Source organism: Hemitrygon akajei, chromosome 14 (assembly GCF_048418815.1).
Source record: "Hemitrygon akajei chromosome 14, sHemAka1.3, whole genome shotgun sequence".
In the NCBI taxonomy this organism is placed as follows: Eukaryota; Metazoa; Chordata; class Chondrichthyes; order Myliobatiformes; family Dasyatidae; genus Hemitrygon; species Hemitrygon akajei.
Window position 1 is genome coordinate 49,233,487 of NC_133137.1, and position 17,196 is coordinate 49,250,682.

General features: G+C 38.8%; 1 protein-coding gene across 18 annotated transcripts in view; it reads left to right on the top strand.

Moving 5' to 3' along the window:
* The window catches only part of LOC140738555 (nuclear receptor subfamily 2 group C member 1-A-like), a 160,825-nt gene that overhangs the window by 22,247 nt on the left and 121,382 nt on the right, over positions 1-17,196 (top strand). For 15 of the 18 annotated variants that reach the window (XR_012101389.1, XM_073066010.1, XM_073066004.1 and 12 more), the window contains one exon: positions 16,322-16,378. The exons of the other annotated variants lie outside the window; for them this stretch is intronic. The gene's annotated coding sequence lies outside the window, so the exon portion shown is untranslated. The remainder of the gene's footprint in view (positions 1-16,321; positions 16,379-17,196) is intronic. 18 annotated transcript variants of the gene reach the window in all.

Genomic DNA, 17,196 nt, shown 5'->3' on the forward strand with positions numbered 1-17,196 from the left:
ATCCGTGGCTGTGCTTCTGTTCCCTTTTCGGATTTGCGGCCTCACTCTTTTCTTCCAAGTGCCTTATCAATTAAAGCAGTGTTCTGATACAACGTAGGTTCATTAACTTTGTTGCCAATTTGTGTATGTGAGTGGATACACAACAAAATTATAAATAAAAACACTAGAGACTGGAGCTAAGATAACAGGGACCCGAACTGAACACATATATACATATCAATACGTGCCTAATAGAGCATGCTCAGTAATGTGTTACTATGGCATAAAGTAGTCCCATATTATACAATGGGGGACTTTGTCACACTCCTTGGAGTGGCTCATCATCTATTGGTCCCCACCAATGCCCAGCTCTCACCTGTGGCTCCTCGTAGCTGTTTGCATGCGACAGCGGCCACACCCTGGGCAACGGCTTTGACAGGCCGGCTAAACCAGGTGAGGGTAGCTGATGGGTCTGAAACCCTTGGTGAGATAGGAATTTGCTCATCCCAGCATGCAAAACCTGCTTTGGTGGATCAGGCGAGGAAACCCTGGGGGTTCAATGGCTGAGAACACGTTGCAGCAGCGCATTGTGGATTGCGTAGGGCGTGGCAGAGCACTTAAGAAGACGCAGCCATCCAATGCAGCCAAGGAAGTTGCCAGACGTAACGATTCTTCATGCCACTGAATCCTGACTTCTGAGGCCGAGAGAGTGGGATCATCTCTGTGCAAGGCTTTTTCCACTTTAATATCTTTCATGCACTGGTGAAATTGTGCAACAAAAGGTTGGCTGGTGGCGCAGTGAGATCAGCGCCGGGCTTGAGAACAGAGGTTCCTGAGTTCAATCCAGTGACAGGGTTGATCCGTCCAATCAGTTCAATCCATCCTGGGTTGATGTTGAGCTCGCAACTCGGCCTGATAAAAAAAACACTGCCACCCTGCACAGTATAGTCTTCCTCAGACCCCAAGAGACACTGCCTATATGGAAACTAACTTCACAGTTGTATAATTTATACATTCTTTGATAATGAATGTGCTTTAAAACTTTGATGTATTACCCACCCCTATGAGGACATTGGGAATGGTGTTGGCCAGACAAATTTTGGGAAATGATTGGGTCAGGAGTTTGACCAGCAATTATGTTGAAGGGATGTTAATGCATTTTCTTATTAGAATGGTGTGTGACAGACCTCAAGAATCAGAATCACTTTTTTGCCAGTATGTGAAACATACTAGCATTGATAGTGGTTCCATGCCAAGCATAAAACAGAACAATACCATAACAAAACAGCCCAATAGCAACCAACAATTTTAAGACAATAGTGCGAATAGCCATGAGCAATCACCAATTAGCATATGCACAAATGTCAGTAATCAAACTTAAATAAAGTGAACATATGGACAGACCCACTTATCATAGAACAGGGAGAGCAGGAAAGACAATTTATCGGATGTTGTGCAGGGACAGTTAAGGTATTTCACCTGAATGAGTTTTGTTGAGAAGCTGGATAGCTACAGTAAAGAAGTTTCGGAGGTGATGTGTAGTCCAGGTGGTGATGGACAGCTTGGTGAATAAATGACAACAAGGTTAATGATATTCCTAAAGCTTGCTGTTGCAAATTGACAAGTGTTGCCTGAGCAGCTTGGGTAAATTACTGCAATTTTCAGATGGTGCACACTGATGGAATGAATGTTCAGGTATTCAAACACCCTCCTGAGCTGCCCTGTAAATATTGGAAAAGATTCTTGTTTCAGGGGCTGAAGGCCAAGCCTCTGACCTGCTCTTAAAACCATAGCATTCAGACCTCATGGGTCTCCATTGACTTCAACTTCCTGCCTCTGCTGTATTTAAGACATCCTGAGAACCAGTTCTTTCCATCTGCATGTGCTTGTATACCCATATGTGATTTGGTTAAATCTTATTTAATAATACTCTAGTGATACACCATCAAACTTTGCCAAGCTAAGAGAGCTGTATAAATATTTATTAGGGTTGTCAATTAACCACAGTTAATGTATGCAATTAACACAACATGCTCAACTCAATGTTTTTAGTGCATGATAGTCATGTACTTTTGCTTTGCAATGTGGCCTATCCAAGAACCATCTAGTGTTGAGAATTTTAAGGCCCTGAACTTTGTTCTATAATCATAGGATTCTAAAACAGACCTCTTGCATGTTAAAGATGAACTTTTGACCTCCGAATCTACCTCATCATGGTTCTTGCACCTTATTATCTTCCTTTCTCAGAAACTGTAACGTTATATTCTGTGTTATTGCTTTTTTTTCTCTTGTGTATTACCTCAATGTACCTATATTTTGAAATGGTCTGTATGGATGACTTGCAAAGCAGTTATTTTGATTGTATCTCGGTACACATGACAATAAGAAATCAACTCCAATTCTTATTTTCATTGGGCCTACTTTCCGGCCCCACAGACACTGTGCCCCACTTTCTCCACCCTGTTGCACTCCCAACATTCTGTGCCATGTTCCTTTCGATATTTGGCTGCCACCCCTCTGATCTTCAAAAAATAGTCTTTGCATCAGGATTGCATGCCATAAGCTCACCACTATGCAGAAGCATCGGTTGAAGGTTTAACAATGGGCCAGATATGGCTCTTGAATGATGTAATGACTTTTTGAGGTTATTGTGTTCATTTTATTGAAAGCTTTGACCAATTAGTCTGTTAAAAAGAATAACACTTTATACTGTTTAACTAATGGACACCACTGGGGCAATAAAAGCTATACATCAATACTAGACTAACATTAAGAACTGTTTAATTTGCATTGTTCTTGAATTTAAAATAATAGTAAAACTATAGGAAAGTATTTCAGGATGTTGGTAATCTTGACTATTTAACAGTTTAGGGAAAATCATTCACTGGTTACTGATTTCGGCATACCTTCATTACTGTTGTGGAATGCTGTCAAATACTAGTTTTCATCCTTTAATCTTGGAGAACTATACTGGGTTATAATTTACATTGGATGCTTGTTTATAGTGGCCTAGATTCTTCTATTCACTTAAGTATGTAAAATCCCAGAATATTGCTTCACAATGTCATTGATTTTATAATCTTCAAATCATTGCATAATGTGCACTCTGGGATGACAGAAGATTGGATTTTAGTCTGCTCTACTTCAATTATGATGGAGGTGTGCTCAGACACAGTAGTTTCTACAGGGCCAACCAAAGGTATTATTATTATTGTCTTTGTTAAACATATTTGTTATGATTGCAAAACCCTGCTGGATGTTTGGACTTAATTAAGTACAGCAGGTCTACCCCATCTGCAAGTTGATCGTTGGCGGAGAAACTGAAGAAGTTAGACTTGATCCAGATCGTCAGAGAGACGTCGGTGCACAGAGCAGTCTAACAGTGAGTGGTTGTCGTAGTCGCTGTCCTTGTGATCGCAAGACCCTACTGGACATTGTTAATGTGGAATGTGGCTAGTCCGTTTCACTGTTTTATTAGCGAACAGCAGGGGAGCTGTGTGGCCTCAGTCTAGAGAGGTCTAGGCATCAGACTGCAGTGTCACCTGTTTGCACAGGAGAGAGGCATCAGAATTGGAGCGCTCCACTGGACGTGGTGTGGACCGGCGTCCATACCAGGAGTCAGTGCTGTATTGTGTTCGACTGTAGGCTGCTGCGACATTCATGGGCTTGGATGTGAACTATATATTTCTAGTGTGTGACTGTATTTTACTGATACCTTGTATGTGTACTTTGTGCTGTGAATGACATTGATACTGTGTTATGCACCTTAGCCCTAGAGTAACACTGTTTCGCTCAACTGTATTTGTGTATGGTTTAATAACAATTAAACTTGAACAAATTGATGAGATGAGAATCTTTTGGCTGATTAATTATAAAATGGTGGGAAGCAAGTTTAGATTAACAGCACTAAATGTACTGTTAAAAGTGACAGTGTGAAAAATGGGCAAAAATATCCCATCGGTGCATTGAAATCAGAATCAGCCTTATCACTGATATATAAGACCATAAGATATAGGAGCAGAAGTAGGCCATTTGGCCCATCGAGTCTGCTCTACCATTCAATCATGGCTGATCCAAATCTTCCAGTTATCCCAACTCTCCTGCCTTCTCCCCATATCCTTTGATGCTCTGGCTAATCAAGAACCTATCTATCTCTGCCTTAAATGCATCCAATGAGTTGGCCTCTACAGCCGCTCGTGGCAACAAATTCCACAGATCTACCACCATCTGACTAAAGTAATTTCTCCGCATCTTTGTTCAAAATGGGTGTCCTTCAATCCTAAAGTTGTGCCCTCTTGTCCTAGACTCCCCTACCATGGGAAATAACTTTGCCATATCTAATCTTTTCAGGGCTTTTAACATTCGGAATGTTTCTATGAGATCACCCCCCCCCCCCCCCCCATACTCCTGATCTCCAGGGAATACAGCCCAAGAGCTGCCAGACATTCCTCATACAGTAACCCTTTCATTCCTGGAACCATTCTCATGAATCTTCTCTGAACCCTCTCCAATGTCAGTATATCCTTTCTAAAATAAGGAGCCCAGAACTGCACACGATACTCCAAGTGTGGTCTCATGAGTGCCTTATAGAGCTTCAACATCACATCCCTGCTCTTATATTCTATACCTCTAGAAATGAATGCCAACATTGCATTCACCACTTTCACCACTGACTCAACCTAGAGGTTAACCTTTAGGGTATCTTGCACAAGGACTCCCAAGTCCCTTTGTATCTCTGCGTTTTGAATTCTTTCCCCATCCAAATAATAATCTGCCTGCTTATTTCTTCCACCAAAGTGCGTGACCATACACTATCCAACATTGAATTTCATTTGCCACTTCTTTGTCCATTCCCCTAAACTATCCAAGTCTCTCTGCAGGCTGTTTCCTCAACGCTACCCGCTCCTTCACTTATCTTAGTATCATCGGCAAATTTAGCCACAGATCCTTTAATCCCATAGTCCAAATCATTGACATCATAAAAAGCAACGGTCCCAACACTGACCCCTGTGGACTCCACTGGTAACCGGCAGTCAGCCAGAATAGGATCCCTTTATTCCCACTCTCTGCTTTCTGCGGATCAACCTATACTCCACCCATGCTCATAACTTCCCTGTAATTCCATGGGCTCTTATCTTGCTAAGCAGCCTCATGTCTGGCACCTTGTCAAAGGCCTTCTGAAAAATTCAAATACACAACATACACTGCATTTCCTTTGTCTATCCTGCTTGTAATTTCCTCAAAAAATTGCTGTAGGTTAGTCAGTCAGGGTTTTCCTTTTAGGAAACTATGCCAGCTTTGGCCTATCTTGTCATGTGCCTCCAGGTGCTCTGTAATATAATCCCTAACTATCGATTCCAGCAACTTTCCAAACACTGATGTCAGACTAACAGGTCTATAGATTCCTTTCTGCTGCCTCCCACCCTTCTTAAATAGCAGAATAACATTTGCAATTTTCCAGTCATCCGGTACAATACCAGAATCAGTCGATTCTTGAAAGATCATCATTAATGCCTCCGCAATCTCTCCAACAACTTCCTTCAGAACCCAAGAGTGCATTCCATCAGGTCCAGGAGATTTATCCGTCCTCAGACCAGTAAGCTTCCTGAGCACCTTCAGTCATAATTTTCACTGCACATACTTCACTTCTCTGACACTCTTGAATGTCCGGTATACTGCAGATATCTTCTACAGTGAAGACTGATGCAAAAAACACATCAGTTCCTCTGCCATCTCTGCATCTCATTACAATATCTCCAGCGTCATTTTCTATAGGTCCTATATCTACCTTTAACTCTCTTTTCTCCTTTATATACTTAAAAAAGCTTTTAGTATCTTCTTTGATATTAGTCGTCAGCTTCCTTTCATAATCCATCTTTTCCTTCCTAATGACCAACTTCTGCAAGTTTTTAAGAGCTTCCCAATCCTCTATCTTGCCACTAGCGTTGGCTTCATTGTATGCCCTCTCATTTGCTTTTACTTTGGATCTGACTTCACTTGTCAGCCACGGTAGTGTCCTTCCATTCGAAAATTTCTTCTTATTTGGAATACATCTGTCCTGCACTTCCTTCATTTTTTGCCGAAACTCCAGCCATTGCTGCTCTGCTGTCCTTCCTGCTAATTTCCCGTTCCAGTCAACCTTGGCCAGTTCCCCTCTCGTACCATTGTAATTTCCTTTATTCCACCGAAATACTGACACATTGGAATTTAGATTTTCCTTCTCAAGTTTCAAAGTGAACTCAATCATATATTGTGTTGTAGCAGCACTATACTGCAAGACATAATTACTATAAATTGCAATAAATAAATCTTGCAAAAGAGGAATAGCAAGGTAAAGTTCTTGTGATTGTGGGGCATTCAGAAATGCAGGGGCAGAGCAACAAGATTTGTGAGTTGCTGTTAAACTGCTTTACACGGCTTCAGAATGCTCTATTTCTCAACCAAAACTCACTTGTTCCTCTCATGAACATCAAATCACACAAAATTAAAGCATTTACTGTCTTTTTGTTTCTGTTTCCAAAAAAACCTTGAAATACTGTTTTTTACCACTGCAGAGAATGGTGATCTTATTTAGTCATAAAGCACAGAAACAGGCCCTTCAGTCCAAGCTGAACTATTATTCTGCCTAGTCCCATTGACCTGCACCTGGACCATAGCCCTTCATAACCCGTTCGTCCACTGATGAAATCAAACCTGTGTCCACCACTGCTGGCAGCTTGTTCCACCCTCTCATCACATTTTGAGTAAAGAAGTTCCCCATGAACGTTTCAAATATCATGCTTAACCCAAGACCTCTAGTTCTAGTCTGCCCTAACCTCAGTGGAAATCCTATCTATATCCTCATAATTTTGTGTACTTCATTCTCCTACACTTCAGGGAATAAAGTCCTAAAGATAAACCCTTTGTGTCCTTCCATCAAAAGCAATTTTAGCAGTGAAATTCTATAGAATATTCTAAATATGAGTGTCATCAAGACAAATATGCATTTTGAGATATTTTGATTGACTATTGAACAGAAACTAGTGTCTTAATGATTTGTGTGTTGCATGTATGAGCTTTCCATTAGTTTGTAAGCTAGTGCTATTCAGTAAGGGCTGGTATTGCTTTAATTCGGGCTCTCCTTAAGTGAAATCTGGCAAGTTTCCTGCATTAAAATAAGGATTATGGCATTTTCTTTGCTTTTGTATTTTCAACTTGAGACACTGTTGTTCTTCAGGAGTTAAGACTATATTCCCTGTCTTCCTAAGACAGAATTGGCAACAGATATTATTCAGGTTTTTAAATTGCAGAGTTAATGGAAAAGTCAGGGTTACATTTATTGAATAATTTTTATATTTATAGTGGTGTTTTGGGTCTTTGCTGAGCTTTGTATCATTAACAATGCATTTTGATCCAAAATGTAACATGGGATGACAGAAGTATTTTAAGAATCTCTTAAAACAGCTATCCCTGTTCCATCTGTTAACCCAGAACCTGACTTTGACCTCAATGTTAAAATGCCTTGCTTTTTTCTGTTGTAAACATTGATAGGCATAATGGACTGGCATTGGGTATGTGTTTGAAGTCTCAAGTACTATATGAATAGTATGTTAAATGAGAAACTGGTCAATAAGGAAATGATTACAAAATCAATAAACTTATTGGATCGTTTTTTAATGAAAAATTCCTGCTAACATAAATGCCTAAAAAAAAAAAAATGAGTTCAGTTAAGCATAGCACAAGGATATGTAATTTATTTTGAATTTTCAGGTTAGATTGAGGTTTGGCATAGAACTGAAGGTCATGTCAAATGAATCGAGATCTAGGATACTAAAATAGCTTAATGTGCCTTCTGACGTACAACTTTCAAATGATAACATGAAGTTCAAGGGCATTTGAACTATGAATAAAACATTCATGTAAGAAAGTGAGCCCTTTATGCTCCTTGCAAAAGTGTTATATTTTGTTATTTGTGTTGGCCATCCAATAACCATACTTGTAATAGGTCTTGATATCTCACTTTTGCCCTTCCCCTTCTTCCAAACAACTATTAAAGATCAATCTCACTTCCTGAAGCAACTACTGAATTATTGGTCTCTGCCTGTTCTTCATGAACGTGTAAAATATTTGTTCATTCAGCTGAAGCCCTCTATCCTTGATTTTATAGCAAGAAACAATTAGTATCCCAGCTTTCATTGATGACTCCTCCCTCACTGAGCATTGAATGGAAACACCGATCCCTTACAAACAGTGTAACCCACTTTCTATCCCTAAACTACCAATGACAGTGACAAAATTTTCTACTTATCCTACCGCTAAATTCATAGACCACCCCTCCCATCTCCACTTTAAACCTTTCCAATCATAAGCGTCATCCCTTAACAGCCACTTCTACCTTGGACTTGATAAGCAATTCCAAATTGATAAATTATAGCAAACTATATCAGTGAAGAATTTTGTCTTGCTTGACTCTCTCAAGCTGCCATCTTGTATACCTGATGATATAAGCACAATGGACTTTAAAGCCTCTTGTTGATGGTGTTTTCATTGACATTTGTAGGTTATATGTTGGGTTCAAGAAGTCTTATCTCAAACTACATTACCTAGCTGCTGAAAACTGAGGCTGAACTGGTCTGTGTGCAACTTTGGTATCATAGTTGATCTAAAGTAACCACAAACCTGCTCCTTCACCAAGTCATCTGACCTTGATTTCTATTATCTCTTTCAAGTCTGTCCCTGATTCTGCAGCTGGTGCACTTCCATTCTCTAGAAACTTGAGACATGAATGTGCCAATGCTCTGAATATTTTCCACTCAATGTAATTTCAAAGTCTTCTAGAACTTGACTGGTTTTAAACTATTTCACACCAAGTAGTGCTTGCCATAACTGATTGACCTATGTTGGCTAATGGTTTACAAGTGTCTCAATTTTAATATACCTCTGTGGCCTCTCCTTTTTAATGTGTAATTTCCTTTAACCTTGGATATTAAAATCTTCTTGATCAACAAAGCATTTCCTTTAACTTTGGATATTACAATCTTCTTCAACAAAGAAGACATCTCCTTAGTTTAGGATGTACCTTAAAACCTATATCTGACGGTACTCTTGGCCCATTAACCTTACACCTTATGAAGCTATCTTAAGTTTTGTCTGACAATCATGGTGTGCTTTGAGATATTTTATTCAATTTAAAGATTGTATACAAATGCAAATTGGTGTTAACATAATAAAATATCCCAAGATGTTTCATTAAAAAAAATTACTAGTGAGTTGACACTGAACCAAAAGGGGTAGTTTTGAATAAGTGACAAAATGCTCACTAAAAGAAAGAGAGAGAGATAACTTAGTATAACTTCTGCACACCATCATGACTTTTATGCAGTTTCATATGAGATTCATATGAGAAGCAAAATGCTTAAGCAGTTTAGGAGGTCATTAAATGAAAGATTTTCCTCTAACATAACGGAGGACCGTAACACCTGAGTGAAGGGATCCTTGTAACCCAGCTACTGTTTTTGTGTAATTATGCAAGTCATTTCCTGGAACTTGCCCAATGTCTCCCTGCAAGCAGCTGTGTGTTTACAAAACTTAACCAGCTTGTCCCTTTATCTTTCATAACCCATTCTGTTTGAGTTGCTTGCTCCTTTGGATTCAGTCAAATCTTTTCATTATTTACTAAAAGCAAGTCTCACAGTCATTGCAAATTGAAACTGCAAAGAGAAAATGCTAGAAATACCCCGTAGGGCATATCTACAGACAGAATTAACGTCTCTGGAATCTTTGATCAAAACTGGAAAAAGAGCCAGGAGTTTAAAGATGCATAAAATGGAGAGGGAAGTTCTTTGATATGTTGGAAGCCAGAAATAATTACAAACGGAATGTTGGTACAAAGCAAAAGCTATATATAATGGGACACAACAAAACGAAAGGGTTGGTCCAGAAGAAGAGTGGGGAAAAAATCTATTTGGAGATCAGAGAATAAATGTGTCAGGCTAACAAGCAAGTCGTGCATAGGCTGCATCTGGAGTAGCATTCATTTCTGGTCACCCCATTATATAAAAGATGGAGGCAATGGAAGGAGTATAGAGGTGGTTTATCAGGATGCTATCTGGATTACTGTGTATGTAATCTAGATAGTAGGAGAAGTTAGACGAACTTGGTTTGTTTCCTCTGGAGTGGCAGAGACTGAGGAGACAGCTGATAGAAATTTATAAAATAATGAGAAGCTTAGATAGAATTTTCTCAGGGTGAAAATGTCAACCTAGAGAGCATGCATTTAAGGTGAGATGGGGGAAATTCAAAGGTGGTGTGTGGACCAAGTATTTTACATAGAATAGTGGGTGCCTGTAATGCACAGCCTGATAGAAGTGTTTAAAAGGCTTTTAGCATATTAGTGTACAGTGAATGGAGGTATATGGACATTGTGTAGACAGAAAGGATTAACTTAGGTATTTAATTGTAGTTTGACTTATGTAGGCTGAAGAACCTGTTCTATGTTACATGTCAAATGATGGGTACCACTTCATGAATCAATCTGGAGCTGTTAGCCTCAGTCAGAGGATCACCAACCTTTAATTGTGTGAACACCTGAAAAGGTTGGGTAACAATTTCCCATTTCTCCTAATAGAACAGCTCCACTCTGGTGGTTAAGTTTATTTGAGCAAGATGCAGCATTGGTGCAAAAAAAGATATTTTGCAGAATGGCAGGGCAAGGACATAACCTTGTTTGACACAGTCCTATACTGGTAATTGGATCTGCTGTAGATAGTTTAGTTAAGGTCATGGTTTCCAAGCAATCACATGATGGAAATTGACTTCTGTGGCAGATAAATTTTCAGAGAAGCCTCCATTTTCCCCCCTAGTTGAGGGCTTTTGTCAATAAGTCATGAATAATGGTCAATGCTACTTCTTACGTTTCTCGTGTCCATAATGCCCTGCAGACGACACTGTGATTTGGGGTGCACATTTTCAGTCATTGGGAGGAGAAGGTTGAAGAAGATGCCAGTGATTAATTTTTCCTGTGTGCAGATGGAAGTGACATCACTTATGTTTTCAGAAGTCATTTACTTAGCCTTAGTTGATCATCCTGTTGGCATTCAGTGTCAGCATTCGTATAAATTAAATAACTCCTTCAAAAAGATATCTTTCAGAGCTTTAATTACAAGAACATATGGATTTTCCAGGGGAAAGGGTGAAATGATAGCTTAGGACAGGAAGTCAAAAGCACCTTTTGAAAGATATCTTTGGTCAAATGTAAAAAGGCAACAACATTAAAACAGGAGCATCATCACTGGCAAAATAATGTTAAAGTAGAAAAATAGGAGGGTATTAAATTACAAGAGCTATTTCAGAAAAGTGGCATGTAAAGTTCAGCATATTGAACCAAGTCACTGAGGTGGTTGCACTGGCAGAATTGGAGGGTCAAGAATACAAGGCTTGCTGTATGAGCCATTTTTTAAAATATATGCAAGTTGGAATCTTTTGCAGGTTCGGAAAGCATTACTAAAAAGTGAAGGAGTCTGAGTTATTGAGAATTGGAATATTTTACTTGGGGGGGAGATGGGAGAGTATACATTTCAGTTTATCTTTCAATTTGGGAACCCATGTTGGTCTACAGCAGTGTTTCCTAACCTAGTGTCCATGGACCTCTTTTTTTTGGTCCATGGCGTGAAAAAGATTGGGAACCTCTGGTCTAGAGTGAGGAGACTTCTCAGATTGCCCTTTGCAATTCAGTACAACTTGTTTCTATTCAAATTCTTGAGGTAGCTGAATGAGCCAAATTGGGATCCACAGAAAGGACAGACAGGCCAAGAGGTATTAGCTATGGCAAACAAAAGGGTAACATGGGACATGGTGCACTTTATGGCAGACTTGTGTATGCTCCTGATCACGGACTCAAGGTTCTGCAGTCCTTCTGGAATGTTTCTTCTCTATTTAGGGCTGTCATGTGTCAGGAATTCCCACAAATCTTTTGTTCGCCCAGTAATCTCTAGTCATGATGGAATTCCGAATAGATTATTAGAAGTTTGGTTCAGACATGTCAATGACATTTTAGTTGACAGTGTAATTTTAGCCCTTAATGCTGAGGATGTTGGTCCATAAGATGTGCTCATATTGGTTCACTTAACCTGCATATGGACTTTGACATGCACTGTGTTAATAGCTTTTCTGTGTTTTGAAGTAAAGGGTGTAGGTAGTCAATAAACATGCAAAGATCTGCTGATGCTGGAAATCCAAAGCAACACATACACACACAAAGTGCTGGAAGAACTTAGGCCAGTCAGCATCTATGGAAAAGGGCAAACAGTTGACTTTTCAGGCTGAGACCAGGTCCTCCAGAATTTTGTGTGTATTGATTGGTAGTCAATATATCAAAAATTTTGAGAGCAGTAATGAGTCCTCCTAATCCATTTTAAGTTTTATGCTAAATTTAATTTCTTATTCTTTAAAAGCTCTTCTATTATAAAGCCAAACACTGTGCTGGCATTCCTATGGGTACTATAAATTTAATTGGTGATGTTCACCTTCATTGAAAGGTGGCTCCCAAGGTATGGAAGGTGTTGCAAGTTCTCCAGGGTTTCATTGTGGACTGACTGTAGAGGATTAATATTCTTCATCCAGTGACAGGTTAGAAGAGAAACTTCATTTTCCATGTGTCCAAAGAATAATTTAGTCATTGTCAAGGAAGGAGAAAAAAGCCAACTCCAAAAAACATATTGTTCCTTACAAAATGCTTGAAGCATGGCCCTCTTAAAACCAGTGCCCTGTTTTCCCAGATAGAAACTGGCACAGTGAACAGCAGATAAGGTGTATAGCCAGAGTTGAGTGTTTATAATCAATTAAAAGGATTTTTGTACAAAAATGTTTTGAGTGTTTTCATCAATGTTAAATGGCAGGATCCAAAAACTGCATATTGAAGAAAGTATTCCAGGAAAGCTTTCTCAAGAAAGGACAAGTATATTGCAAAAATGGATATTAGTCAGATTGTAATTTGCAATCAGTTTTTCTGTGGTTGAATAGTTAGTAGTTCTGTATAGATGCTTGACTTAGGGTAGTGTACTTATTAAGCAGAGCAAAGTTAATCTGACTGTTCCAAGGTTAGATAAATGGAACTTTAAAAAGAATACTCTAAGCCAAATCCTTTGTAATGGTTTAATTGATAGAAAGCAACCTGAAATTTGTGTAGTGTTCCCTTATGAGTCCTTGACATTTACAACATTGTTTGTTTGAAATAATGAATGATCATGTTGACTGCTTTTACAGCAAGTATTGCTAAATTTGTTCTGAAAAGTAAGGAGTCCTAATCTGCCAGTCAATTTAGGAATAGTAAGGTCCATATTTTGAAACAATTGCTAAGCATTTGATTTTAATAAAATGTCAGTGGGTAGTTGATTTTTTTTTAAATTTCAATTTAAATTCTACCAGTGCTAGTGTTAGATTTTATTTTTTCCTGCCCACCCCTTTGCCATCTCTCTTGTAGTCCATATAGGAGATGCAGACATAAGCAAAAGATAGGAGTGTGATCACTGTATAGCTTTGATTGTAGATTGAAAGAAAGAGGAGGACAAAACATTTCTGGACAGACAGGTTCTGGCCCTGAGGCTTATGATATCTGTAATTAGTGGAGCATGTTGCAAGTCAGAAACGGTTGTTGTTGATAATATTTTGCAAGTTTAAAATTGCTGCTAATAATAAATATAAAATAGATCAGTAGATTAAATTTTATATGAAACTGCTGGAACTGATTTATGATCATATTCCGTAGATTATTTTACTGTTCTGCTGTGTTTGCAGAGTGTGGAATATTGTATCAAAATTTCTTTGGATACTCTGTGCAAAGGGCATAAGTTGTTTTTGGTCAAATATTTTTCTAACAGAAGCATCTGTTTTCTATTAATACAGACACCAAGTGAAGGCTTTAGCATATACAAATCTTATAAATGCTACAAGTTAATATTACAGCCTTTTCTTCACTTAATTACATTTGTTAGTTTTATATGCATAATTACCTGAAATTGGCTTTGCAAGCTACTTGATCCGTGGTTCGAGCCCTTCTATTACAGTAGAGTTACTGTCCCATTTGACGATTTAATTTTCTCATTGATTCCACGATAGGTGGTGGCACTTGTGGGTCGTGATGACCTGTTAACTGCATCACTCCCAACTAAGTTATGGGTTGGGAAGGCATGTCATGTCGCATTATTTCGCTTGTTCAGCCTGCAGTGTCAAGCTCTACATCTACTGTTTTGGACATCCCAATCTTTCAGTAATTCTCAATAGGCTGCTGTATTTCTCTATATCAAGCAGTGTCTGCACTTCAAGATAATGTGTTTTGGAACATCCTGATCTCATAGAGAATCAATTTTAGCACAGAATTAAATTATCTGACCTGTTATATCCACATTAGCACACTACCACAGTAATAGGGCCTTTCTTCAATATTTCTGGCTCATGAAGGCTGCCACATCCACAGTGTATTCCAGAGTCACACAGAGCATAATTTTTTAAAATTGTTATTCTGAATTCTCTTCCCTTCATTTTATACCTAAGACAATCTGAAGCTCTCAACCCTTCCACCAAAGAGAGTAGCCGCTCACTATCCACTCTTTGTATATCCCTCATTGCTTTATGTACTTCCATTGGCCAAGGAAAGGCAGGCTCAGCCTCTCATCAGTCCTTATAACTATCGCCTGTATCCCAGGAACCATTCTCATGAATCTTTTTGGACCTTCTCATGTCTTCATACCCACTTATAAAGTGGTAACCAAATTAAATACTCCAAATGAGAGTGGTCCAGTGCTTTTATAAAAGCTCACTATGACTTTCCTGCTTTTTATACTCTCTAACAATTGATAGATCCCAAAATTGTGTATGCTTTATTAACTATTTTCTCAAACTGTTCTGCCATTTTACAATGATTTATGTATAAATGCCACAAGTATCTCTGGTCCTGCCTGGCATTTAGAAAAACATTCCTTTATTCTTTTGGTGGTTCTAGGGATTTTCTCTTTGGTGAGAAGGAGGTGAGCGATGAATTGATAGAGGTGTACAAGATGAGTAGAGGCATAGTTCAAGTGGATAGCCAGTGCCTTTTCCCCTTAATATCAGGGGACATAACTTTAAGGCAGAGATTCCTAACCTTTCTTATGCAATGGACCAATGCCATTAAGCAAGGGGTCCATGGACCCCAGGATGGGAACACCCTGCTTTGAGGTGTTTGGAGGTAAGTAGAGATGGATGTCAGGGGTAGGTGGGGATGTCGAACATTGCTATAGGGTGATGGTAAAGGCAGATATATTAGGGGCATTTAAGAAACTCTTGGCCACAATGGTGAGATAAAAATGGACTCTGTAGGAGGGGAGGGTTCAATTGATCTTGGAGTAGGTTAAAGGTCAGCTGAAAGCCTTTGTGTACTGTTCCCTGTTCTTAAAATCTAGTCCAATACTGCTGATTAAGAAAGATATCAAAGAACAGTGACAAATATATAAGAATTGCTGAATAGGAAATATGAAAATCTTTTAAAATCACAATTAACACAATGTGCTAGAGGAAAAGGGCATTGGTCAAAGTACAAATCGATGGCACTAATATTGTAAATTAAATATTTTTGGTTGCTTGTTGTGTTCTGTTGTTCGGAGGAACATTTTGGGCATGCCGTGTTTGCTCCAGAATGTGTGGCGACAATTGTAGGCTGCCCCCAGCTCATCCCTACCTGTTAACACAAATGACGCATTTGACTGTATATGGTACTTCAATGTACATGTGATAATAAATCTGAATCTAATTCTTTGATACAGTGATGTACACTAGATGATCATGGAAGGGAAACTTCTTCACTCAGCGAATGGTGCAAGTGTGGAATGGGCTGCCAGCAGTATTGAATTGTAATATTCACTAAGTTTGGAAGGATACATGGATGGGCAGGGTTTGGTCTAGATGCAGGTAGATGGGACTAGGCAGAAGATCAAGTCATCATGGACAAGATGGACTGAATGGCTTGTTTCTATACTGTAGTACTCTCACTCCAAAAATGCTTTGCACACAAAGTATTGAAATATATTTTCTGTTGTTCTGGCTAACACTTGCCAAATTTGGCAAATGGTGTGGCCTACAAGTAGGTAATATAGTCACTTATCTCTTCATTTGTGGCCTTCTGTGAGCAGAATAACTGCTTGTTGACTATACAGTAAACATAAGTCTAGAAATGTTAACTACTGTACGTAATGGCCCAAGGCCATTAAAAAGTGCTGTGTAAATGCACTCTTGGTCTTTGTATTGTGTAAAATTATTTTTCAGCTGGTGCTATGTCAAATTTATTTTTGAAGAATTGAAATACGATTTTCTTGCCTATTTTACCATGCAGATTGAAAAGCGGCTGTTAATATTAAGTGCCAAGCTGGAGAAAGAAGAACAGCAAAAGGTATGTAGTGGAGAATTCTGAATCACACTGGAATTGGGATTCTTCGATGAACTTGAATTATACAGTTGAAATTTTTAGATAGAATCTTTGTTGTTTAATGTGTCCGATTTGAAACTTGAAAGTAAGTTGCTGCAAAACGAGATAGACAATGGTTTAAGCGAAGTGGTAACAATTTAACAAGACCTTGAAAATTGGACTTTGGCTCTCATGTCAATGCCATAAAATGAAGCTGATATGCAAGAATATATGCATGTTACTTCTATGGGGTATCAAGTGACATATGGAACAAAGAGACTCTCGAACTAAGGTTTAATACAACCTGGTCTTTACTAATACAGGTTTCCCCTGCTATTCGAAGGTAGAGCGTACCTATGAAATGGTTCGTAAGCCAGAACGTCGTTAAGTGAAGAAGCAATTACCATTTATTTACATGGGAAAAATTTGTGAGTGTTCGCAGACCCAAAAAATAACCTACCAAATCATGACAAATAACATGTAAAACCTAAAATAACAGTAACATATAGTAAAAGCAGGAATGATCTGATAAATACACAGCCTATACTGTAGGAATACTTTTCTGCAATTATTGCAGCACTGTCCACCACAGCGATAATCTCACACAAGCGCTCTTGGCAGCATGCCCAGCAGAAACACACGGCGCAAGTGCTCCGGGCAGAAGCACTCTTTCCAATAACCTTTAAGCTATGAAGCTACCAAATAACATATAAAAATAAACAGCCTACATAAAGTAGAAATAATGTGTGCGCAGTGTAGTTTCACTTACTGGAATCAGGAAGACAGCGAGCACACTGATGATG